Raw genomic sequence first — 11595 nt, 5'->3', positions numbered from 1 at the left:
CCTCTGCACCTCGGTCAGCCATGGGGCAGTGCTGGACTTGAATGCCATAAAGGTCAGCCGGTCCAGGACCAGTGATAATTCGAGCATGGTGACAGTGACAGGGAAGAGAGAATAGAGAGAGAATATCCCCACACGCTAACTGACACACAGATGAAGCACAAACAGTAGGTTCACACTGATACACGTCAGCCAGGTGAAATTCCCAGAGGCACAGCAGAGGAATCCCATCAGCTGCCAAACAGTAAAACACACAAGAATATAAGAAAGACTATAATAGTCATTCTGCCCATCTAATTCATTTCTTTTTTATTCAGTAGTTCATTGATCCCAGGAGCTCACCCAGCTGTGTCTGGAGAGAAGCCAGGGTATCGGCATCAACCACAGGGCTGGGCAGCTTGTTCCCCACCCCCACCCCCCTCTGTGTACAGTAGAGCCTCCTGTCCTGACTGGAGGAGCTCACCCAGCTGTGTCTGGAGAGAAGCCGGGGTATCAGCTTCAACCACAGGGCTGGGCAGCCTGTTCCAGACTCCCATAATTTTAATATTTGGATCAGGTCTCCTCTGTGTCTTTTGTATTCGAATCTCAAAAGCTTCGGTTCCTTTAGCTCCAGAATGTATCCGGTTGCTCTTCTAATTCCAGGGCAACAATATAGGATAAAGCAGTAGTTTTTCTTATATTTTTTAAATGACATTTTGTGAATGCATTGTACAGTTTTCACATTAGTTTAACTCTCTTGAAACACACTCTACTTTAAACTGTAGTTTACATAGGACAACTACAGATCTTAACACTCTGCGTGCCAATTATCCTGCTCTGCACATTGCCTGATAGGTGAAAATAGTGCGTCTTCACAGATGACTAAAGCCTGTTCCAGTCTGGATAGGAGACACCTCTTTACACAGAGAGGGGCCGGAGTGGGGAACAAGCCTCCCAGCCGTGTGATTGATAAACTACTAATTATGAAATGTGGCAGACTGGATTGTGATGTTTTCCCCAAGAGAGACGGAGAGTGATTGCACACCACGTTCACCTGGACCTCCTGTCTGCAGAAGAACTGGGTGATGTCATCAAACGTTCTAGTGCCCTGATCACCCTTTTCTAAAGCATGTTCCGCAGCACACCTTATCAGAAGCACAGCCCTACTGGGGGGCACGCTCGGTCAAGTACAGGACCTAAAACACACCCAGAAAGAAAGGGAGGAGATGCTGAGTCCCAAGCCGCAGTCCAAAACAAGATCAATACCTGCCATGAGACCTCCACAGTGCCCCAGGGCCAGAGCAGTCCAAGACGGGCGCATCGAATGTCTGAATCCCGGGACGTGTCTCTTTAACGAAATGAGGTCTCTGCTTATCTGTTACCACGCGCAACAGCTAACCCCAATGCCTCGGACCCGATGCACGGCCCCGCCGCCCCTGTTTGCAGGGTCTACCAGGGGGTTTTCGTTTCATTTTCCTAGAAGGCTCTGCTCTCAGACCCCAGCCGCCGGATCAGACATGTCCGGACGCTCTCCTTGGGCAGATCTGACTTCTCTCAGTCAGATCAATAGCCCCAGGTCTCAGCCCGGCACGACCCCCCCGCCCTCCAGACCTCTTTTCTTTCCCGGGGGGTGATGAATCTGCGTGATTGGACCCTCTGTGCTAGAAGGGGGCTCTGCCACCCAGGGCATCCTTGTCCGAACTACATTACCCAGCATGCTGCTGCTGCCCTCAGTCACCTGACCCGCCGGCGCGAGGCGATTGGTCGGAGGGCAAAGCAGGAAGAGGGGAGAGGCGAGAAGGGGGCGGTGGGACCTGGAGTTTCCCAGCAAGCCACCGCAGAGCGTTGACGAGAGTCTCGGACAGGGCCGGTCTTGTCTCAGAGGCCGGTGAGCAGGCCAGCTGCCCGGCAGTGTTGGTGCCACAGAAGACCGGAGGTGACGGTCCAAACCTCCCCTTAACCCTCCTGTGGACAGTCCCGCTCAGAAGACCCCACCCCGGCACGTTGTCTCAGCTCTGTCTTTAAAGTGCGTTCAGCTGGACCGTGAGACGAGCTCTGAATCAGGCAGCTTTCGGAGTTCCCCTCCCTGTCCTGGTCTCGGGGGGCGCCGAGCCCCACGCCGAGCTGGACTCCCCTGTGCCTGGACAGCACGAGCTGGACACGGACTGCTGCTGGCTGGCTGGACAGAGGGAAGGGCGGGGGGTGCTGTCTTTGTGCCAGTACACAACCAGAACTAGAACCGCCTGGTTCACACACACACACACACACACGAGACAAGAGACATGATCAGGGCAGAGTGGCTGTGACTGGGGATTCTGGGTAAGCGAAACCACAGCCCCGAGATGGAAGCTGTTCAGATATCGGGGTGCCTCTGGCTTTGATTGACCCGTAGCCTCTTCCTGAGGGGCCGGTTCTGAAACAGGCGCCAACCCAGGTGGGCCCGCCGTCTTCAGCAAGCTAGTCCGGACTGCCAGCTACAGCCACGGACACAGATCGGACCAACAGAGGAGTCCAATCGGGCGGGAGCTCCCCTTCCTGAGCGAATTCACTCCGCCTGGGAGTGAGGACTCCAAGTCCCAGGCAGCCACGTTGTCCCCTCGCTGTGTCTGTCAGGGACCACGGTACCCTCTGTGTCATGGGAGTTGTAGTTCTCTCCCCCCCCACCACACACATACACACACACACACCTCCACACGGCCTCTCTGTGTCCCGACAGACCTCGCTCCGAGCGAGATGCGTAGCAGGGCTGCAAAAGCTCTGGGAACAAAGGCATCGGCATCGATTTTACGGCCCTCGGTTGTACAACGCGTGTATGACTGCAAAAAAAAAAAAAAACCCTTACCTAAGTCAAATCGCAGAGTGCGCTTTGCAGTTTTGCAAAACTTTGCTGCATTGACTCTTCTGCAGTACTGGGGTGAAAAAAAAAAAAGAGTGGGACTGGGAAGCAAGGCAAATACTGCCCTCTAGGAGGGCTTAGTGACACTGCACTCTGCAGTATTTCCAAGAAAAAAATCTCTGCATCCCTCTCTCATCACATTTGGAGCTGCTGCAGCTCCCACAAGCCTCAGAGCGCTCTGTTGAAGTCAGGGTCTCTTTACTGTAGTCAGCAGCAGTCCGACACGAGTGTGGAAATTAGTCTGATTGCAACAAACAGATTTCCACGGCAATACAGCAGGAGGAAATTCATTGCTCTTTCGAATAACGAAACCGACTCCTTCTGCTCTGCTGGCTTTAGCAGGGGCTGGCTGGAGCGCTCCCAGTCAGACGAAGACACAGCTGAGTGTGGTGACGATGTCTTACAGCCCACTGACCGTGTGGTACAGAGCAGAGCCTGTGTGATTCATTACAGTCCTTGCCTGTGTAGCAGAGCACAGTAACACCGTACAGGGCAAAGGCAGTGTAGTGTGTAGCGCAGCACTGTGTCTGTGTATCATAGTCCTACTGTGTAGCAGAGCACAGTAACAGTGCAGCACAAAGACAGTGTAGTGTGTAGCGCAGCACAGTGCCTGTGTATCATAGTCCTACTGTGTAGCAGAGCACAGTAACAGTGCAGCACAAAGACAGTGTAGTGTGTAGCGCAGCACAGTGCCTGTGTATTATAGTCCTACTGTGTAACAGGCACAGTAACAGTGCAGCACAAAGACAGTGTAGTGTGTAGAGCAGCACAGTGCCTGTGTATTATAGTCCTACTGTGTAACAGGCACAGTAACACAGTACAGCACAAAGACAGTGTAGTGTGTGGCGCAGCACAGTGCCTGTGTATTATAGTCCTACTGTGTAACAGGCACAGTAACACAGTACAGCACAAAGACAGTGTAGTGTGTAGCGCAGCACTGTGTCTGTGTATCATAGTCCTACCGTGTAACAGAGCACAGTAACAGTGCAGTACAACACAAAGACAGTGTAGTGTGTGGCACAGCACTGTGTCTGTGTATCATAGTCCTACCGTGTAACAGAGCACAGTAACAGTGCAGTACAGCACAAAGACAGTGTAGTGTGTCGTGCAGCACAGTGCCTGTGTGATTCATTACAGTCCTTGTCTGTGTAGCAGAGCACATAAACACCGTTCAGGGCAAAGACAGTGTAGTGTGTCATACAGCACAGTGCCTGTGTATTTTAGTCCTGTTGTGTAGCAGAGCACAGTAACAGTGCAGCACAAAGACAGTGTAGTGTGTCGTGCAGCACAGTGCCTGTGTATTATAGTCCTACTGTGTAACAGGCACAGTAACACAGTACAGCACAAAGACAGTGTAGTGTGTCGTGCAGCACAGTGCCGGTGTATTATAGTCCTACTGTGTAACAGGCACAGTAACACAGTACAGCACAAAGACAGTGTAGTGTGTCGTGCAGCACAGTGCCTGTGTGATTCATTACAGTCCTTGTCTGTGTAGCAGAGCACATAAACACCGTTCAGGGCAAAGACAGTGTAGTGTGTCATACAGCACAGTGCCTGTGTATTTTAGTCCTGTTGTGTAGCAGAGCACAGTAACAGTGCAGCACAAAGACAGTGTAGTGTGTCGTGCAGCACAGTGCCGGTGTATTATAGTCCTACTGTGTAACAGGGACAGTAACACAGTACAGCACAAAGACAGTGTAGTGTGTCGTGCAGCACAGTGCCTGTGTATTATAGCCCTACTGTGTAACAGGCACAGTAACACAGTACAGCACAAAGACAGTGTAGTGTGTGGCGCAGCACAGTGCCTGTGTATTATAGTCCTACTGTGTAACAGGCACAGTAACAGTGCAGTACAACACAAAGACAGTGTAGTGTGCAGTATAGTACATTTACTGTGTATTACAGCAGAGTGAAGATGAATACCACACTCAGAGTGGGAACCACAGAGACGCAGTGCAGTGTGTCACAGTAACAGTGCATTGCAGCACAGTGACCTGAGCTGTATCATCTTCAGCAACTTCAACAACAAGGCTGGGCAGCTTGTTCCCCACTACCACCTCCCTCTGTGTAAAGACATATGTCCTTTGTCATACTGTTGTCTATGAGCTATGAATTAACAAGATGACCACAGAACAACTAGGCAAGGTGTCAGCACGAAATACCAAGTCCTGCAACAGTCTGGGAGAAGCTCTCTGTCAGACTCCGGATCAAACCTCGTCCACTTTCCTGTAAAGACCCATTTCCCGAAAAGATTCCCATAAATATCCCAGTCCTGGGCAGTCCTCACTTCCTCCTCTGAGTGCATGTCCATCTGATGACTTATTTAATTATTCAACTGGCCAAACTCACACGCGTGCTAATGGAATGAAATTGGCAACTCTGATTGCTCATTTTAAAAAGAATGTGGGCATCACTGTATTATTATTATTATTATTATTATTATTATTATTATTATTATTATTATAATTATTACTATCATCGTTAGTGGAGTTTGCATGTTCCCCATGTTTGCCTGAGTGGCCTCTGGGTTATCCGGTTTCTTCCTACGGTCCAGAGACATACTGGTAGTGTGTGTGTGTTTGGATTCAGCCGGTTGGGAAAGATCAACGTGCTTTCTTAGCAATCCAGAAGAGAGGGGAGAGAGATTTAATACTGAAAGAGAGAGAGAGAGAGAACACACACACACACCAGAGGAATGTGTCAGCACTGCTCTGAGCCTGACTGAGAGAGAGAGGAGAGAGAGGAGAGAGAGGAGAGAGATTTAATACTGAAAGTGAGAGAACACACACACACCAGAGGAATGTGTCAGCACTGCTCTGAGCCTGACTGAGAGAGAGAGGAGAGAGAGGAGAGAGAATGAATACTGAAAGAGAGAGAACACACACACACCAGAGGAATGTGTCAGCACTGCTCTGAGCCTGACTGAGAGAGAGAGGAGAGAGAGAGAGGAGCTCTGCTCTCTTTCACACTCTCTCGGAATTTCATTCAATCCAGCTCCATTATCCTCTGGTACAGTGCTGGCAAAGTGGCAGGATATTTCCAGACATCGCCAGTGCAGACTCACGGGTGGACATTTACAGACACCACATGAGGCACGCAGTATTAGTGTATGAGGGGGTCCGTCACTGCTCCTCTGGCTGGGACAGGAGGTCACGTACTGGGCTGCCTGTTCGGCTGAGCTCCTACCCCTCTCCCAGCAGGACTGGGAGCTGTTCTGATTCTGGCAGGTGTGGAATTCCAGGATTAGATTGGTTCATTTGGGGAAGAGTGTTTGTCTGATCCCAGAGTGTTTCTCGCAGTGCAGCAGAAAGTGCATCTCTGTTTTTCCTCTCTCTCTCTCTCTCTCTCTCTCTCTCTCTACTGCACCACAGCTGCAGGAAAGCTGAGGGGGAGGGGGGGATAGGGGGCAGGAAGACAAGAGAGGAGATCACAGAGAATCCCTCAGTAATCACAACTCACAACAGGACAGGAGACACAGTGAGAAAGAGAGGAGATCACAGAGAATCCCAGTAGTCACTACTCACAACAGGACAGGAGACACAGTGAGGGAGAGAGGAGATCACAGAGAATCTCTCAGTGATAAACACACACAGCAGGACAGGAGACACAGTGAGAGAGAGAGGAGATCACAGAAAATCCCTCAGTAATAAACACACACAACAGGACAGGAGACACAGTGAGGGAGAGAGGAGATCACAGAGAATCCCTCAGTGATAAACACACACAGCTGGACAGGAGACACAGTGAGAGAGAGAGGAGATCAAAGAGAATCCCTCAGTAATAAACACACACAACAGGACAGGAGACACAGTGAGGGAGAGAGGAGATAACAGAGAATCCCTCAGTAATAAACACACACAGCTGGACAGGAGACACAGTGAGAGAGAGAGGAGATCAAAGAGAATCCCTCAGTAATAAACACACACAACATCAGAAGAATAAAGACAGTGAGATGAAACAGTGTCTAACTTGTGCAGATGATATGAACTCATTCTGGAGCCTCGAGATCTGCTCGCAGTGCTGTGAGTTTTTGAATGGCATGAGAGAGAAACACAGCCCATTGATAAAATTCATCATTGATAAAAACCAGCTCCTTTGAAATTCTCACTGGAGGCTGGATTCAGGCAGCAGACTGGCTATGAATCAGCGAGATCAGCAGGGCTTAGCAACATCTTCAGTACACCCACATCTCTCCCAGACGATCACCGATAAACACTTCACCACATGGATACGAGCAGTACAAAGTCTGCTATTTTGTCTGTCTCCATCACTGCAGTATAATCTCTTCACACACATGCATTGATAAATACTCAGACTAGCTGTCACAGACCATGATATACAGTATACCCAGCCTCACAGGCTCCCTTCTCTGTCTTCCAGTTCAGTAATTGGCACAGACTGAATAGAAACACAGAGGACTTCACTACTGAGACACTAAGACACTGACGGTCGCAACACTGTGACAGTAAACCTCGGTACGTACACTGTGGCAGGATAACCTGGTGTACTGACAGTCACATCAGGCCATGTCATTGTGCTACACTGCTGAGACCTTGTGACTCAGCACAGTGATGGTGTGACTCAGCACTGTGACGGTGTAGTACAGTACAAAGACAGTGTGACTCAGCACAGTGACAGTGCAGTACAGTAAAAAGACAGTGTGACTCAGTGTAGTACAGTACAAAGACAGTGTGACTCAGCACAGTGACAGTGCAGTACAGTACAAAGACAGTGTGACTCAGTGTAGTACAGTACAAAGACAGTGTGACTCAGCACAGTGACAGTGTAGTACAGTACAAAGACAGTGTGACTCAGCACAGTGACAGTGCAGTACAGTACAAAGACAGTGTGACTCAGTGTACTGACAGTGTAGTACCGTACAAAGACAGTGTGACTCAGTGTACTGACAGTGTAGTACAGTACAAAGACAGTGTGACTCAGCACAGTGACAGTGTAGTACAGTACAAAGACAGTGTGACTCAGTGTAGTACAGTACAAAGACAGTGTGACTCAGCACAGTGACAGTGTAGTACAGTACAAACACAGTGTGACTCAGTGTACTGACAGTGTAGTACAGTACAAAGACAGTGTGACTCAGCACAGTGACAGTGCAGTACAGTACAAAGACAGTGTGACTCAGTGTAGTACAGTACAAAGACAGTGTGACTCAGCACAGTGACAGTGTAGTATAGTACAAAGACAGTGTGACTCAGCACAGTGACAGTGCAGTACAGTACAAAGACAGTGTGACTCAGTGTACTGACAGTGTAGTACAGTACAAAGACAGTGTGACTCAGCACAGTGACAGTGTAGTACAGTACAAAGACAGTGTGACTCAGCACAGTGACAGTGCAGTACAGTACAAAGACAGTGTGACTCAGTGTACTGAAAGTGTAGTACAGTACAAAGACAGTGTGACTCAGCACAGTGACAGTGCAGTACAGTACAAAGACAGTGTGACTCAGTGTAGTACAGTACAAAGACAGTGTGACTCAGCACAGTGACAGTGTAGTATAGTACAAAGACAGTGTGACTCAGTGTAGTACAGTACAAAGACAGTGTGACTCAGCACAGTGACAGTGTAGTATAGTACAAAGACAGTGTGACTCAGTGTACTGACAGTGTAGTACAGTACAAAGACAGTGTGACTCAGCACAGTGACAGTGTAGTATAGTACAAAGACAGTGTGACTCAGCACAGTGACAGTGCAGTACAGTACAAAGACAGTGTGACTCAGTGTACTGACAGTGTAGTACAGTACAAAGACAGTGTGACTCAGCACAGTGACAGTGTAGTATAGTACAAAGACAGTGTGACTCAGCACAGTGACAGTGCAGTACAGTACAAAGACAGTGTGACTCAGTGTACTGACAGTGTAGTACAGTACAAAGACAGTGTGACTCAGCACAGTGACAGTGTAGTACAGTACAAAGACAGTGTGACTCAGTGTACTGACAGTGTAGTACAGTACAAAGACAGTGTGACTCAGCACAGTGACAGTGTAGTACAGTACAAAGACAGTGTGACTCAGCACAGTGACAGTGCAGTACAGTACAAAGACAGTGTGACTCAGTGTACTGAAAGTGTAGTACAGTACAAAGACAGTGTGACTCAGCACAGTGACAGTGCAGTACAGTACAAAGACAGTGTGACTCAGTGTAGTACAGTACAAAGACAGTGTGACTCAGCACAGTGACAGTGTAGTATAGTACAAAGACAGTGTGACTCAGTGTAGTACAGTACAAAGACAGTGTGACTCAGCACAGTGACAGTGTAGTATAGTACAAAGACAGTGTGACTCAGTGTACTGACAGTGTAGTACAGTACAAAGACAGTGTGACTCAGCACAGTGACAGTGTAGTATAGTACAAAGACAGTGTGACTCAGCACAGTGACAGTGCAGTACAGTACAAAGACAGTGTGACTCAGTGTACTGACAGTGTAGTACAGTACAAAGACAGTGTGACTCAGCACAGTGACAGTGTAGTATAGTACAAAGACAGTGTGACTCAGCACAGTGACAGTGCAGTACAGTACAAAGACAGTGTGACTCAGTGTACTGACAGTGTAGTACAGTACAAAGACAGTGTGACTCAGCACAGTGACAGTGTAGTACAGTACAAAGACAGTGTGACTCAGCACAGTGACAGTGTAGTACAGTACAAAGACAGTGTGACTCAGTGTAGTACAGTACAAAGACAGTGTGACTCAGCACAGTGACAGTGCAGTACAGTACAAAGACAGTGTGACTCAGTGTAGTACAGTACAAAGACAGTGTGACTCAGCACAGTGACACTACGACTGTACCAGTCACGATACAGCCCAGTGGGGCAGAGTGCACTGTGCACGAATCAGTAGAGCAGAGCAGCACAGCTCAGAAGTAAAGCCCAGCGATGTTGTGAAAGTAGGGCAACTGGGACAGTGGCTCCGTCAATGGAAGTAGGCCATTGTATCATAGTCTTCTGTTGACTGGGATCATTTTCCATTGTGTATCTCCAAAGTCATTAAAAATGAATGGCAGTTGGCAAACACAGGCAGCTCACAGCTATGCTCTCTCATCAATCTGCTGACAGCAATGGAGAACCGGACCAGGAAGGACTGTGCTGAGAGTGCTGTGTTTGGAGTACCTGCCTTGAAGGTCAAGCTGCGACCCGATCTATAAATATGCTATTACAAACATCTGGTGAATGATGTTGCTATTAAGTGTTCTTGATGAATTGCCTGGTGTCTCCTCTGCTTTGGCCTGCACTGTCCTCATGCAGAATGAGACATAGTCTGTGTTTTCTCTAAAAGCAACAAGGGTTCAGATCACACTCCGAGTAAAAGTCTACTGGGAACGGCGTTGAGGAAAAGTTATGTGTCCGTGTTTTGTCAACTTCAGTAAAATTATTTAAGTTAAGGAATACAAGTATTGGGCCATGAGAAGCTTTTTAGCAGGCAGGTTTACACTAGGAGATCCAGGCTAGATTTCCTTCCCTCTGGGATTATATAAAAACAGTGTGATATCCATCTGCATTTGGAACCTGATTTCTGCCTAACTGGGTGAACACTGCTGCTGATCTTTATGTTGTTGCTTGTCAGAGCACCAACACTGCAGGGCTGGTTCAGCACCATGGAGAGAGACACAGATCTCACTGCTCAGAGCACTAACACTGCAGGGCTGGTTCAGCACCATGGGGAGACAGATCACTAACACTGCAGGGCTGGTTCAGCACCATGGAGAGAGACACAGATCACACTGCTCAGAGCACTAACACTGCAGGGCTGGTTCAGCACCATGGGGAGACAGATCACTAACACTGCAGGGCTGGTTCAGCACCATAGAGAGAAACACAGATCACACTGCACAGAGCACTAACACTGCAGGGCTGGTTCAGCACCATGGAGAGGGACACAGATCACACTGCTCAGAGCACTAACACTGCAGGGCTGGTTCAGCACCATGGAGAGGGACACAGATCACATTGCTCAGAGCACTAACACTGCAGGGCTGGTTCAGCACCATAGAGAGAAACACAGATCACACTGCTCAGAGCACTAACACTGCAGGGCTGGTTCAGCACCATGGAGAGGGACACAGATCACACTGCTCAGAGCACTAACACTGCAGGGCTGGTTCAGCACCATAGAGAGAAACACAGATCACACTGCTCAGAGCACTAACACTGCAGGGGTGGTTCAGCACCATGGAGAGGGACACAGATCACACTGCTCAGAGCACTAACACTGCAGGGCTGGTTCAGCACCATGGAGAGGGACACAGATCACACTGCTCAGAGCACTAACACTGCAGGGCTGGTTCAGCACCATGGAGAGGGACACAGATCACACTGCTCAGAGGTCTAACACTGCAGGGCTGGTTCAGCACCATGGAGAGGGACACAGATCACTGCTCAGAGCACTAACACTGCAGGGCTGGTTCAGCACCATGGAGAGGGACACAGATCACACAACCATCCTCTCTGCTCTGCACATGAACACTGCAGGTGTATGTCAGCACCAAGAAGCCAGACAGAGCTCAAGCAACAGTTTTCATTTCAACAACTGAGAGAGCAAACAATCAGACAGACTGGCTTCCTAACTATCACTATAACTATTCTCTCATCGTTCCATCTGGCCACATCACCCCCAGGGGGACCAACACTGACTGAGGTTTTCAAGCTCACCTTAGACTCAAAGAAATCAAAATATCAGTCCAACACTACACCTGCGCTAGACTCAGG

At 48.9% G+C, this 11595-nt stretch overlaps 2 protein-coding genes across 5 annotated transcripts in view; both read right to left on the bottom strand.

The window, feature by feature from the left end:
- Positions 1-11595, bottom strand: part of LOC148654302 (uncharacterized) — a 75457-nt gene that overhangs the window by 7374 nt on the left and 56488 nt on the right. The window lies entirely within an intron of this gene.
- Positions 1-11595, bottom strand: part of kcnc3a (potassium voltage-gated channel, Shaw-related subfamily, member 3a) — a 110000-nt gene that overhangs the window by 62837 nt on the left and 35568 nt on the right. The gene's annotated exons all lie outside the window — the stretch shown is intronic.

The sequence above is a fragment of the Lepisosteus platostomus genome, chromosome 9, assembly GCF_059453375.1.
Source record: "Lepisosteus platostomus isolate fLepPlt1 chromosome 9, fLepPlt1.hap1, whole genome shotgun sequence".
In the NCBI taxonomy this organism is placed as follows: Eukaryota; Metazoa; Chordata; class Actinopteri; order Semionotiformes; family Lepisosteidae; genus Lepisosteus; species Lepisosteus platostomus.
Note: the sequence above shows the minus strand (reverse complement) of the source record. Positions and strands in the feature narration are given on the sequence as shown.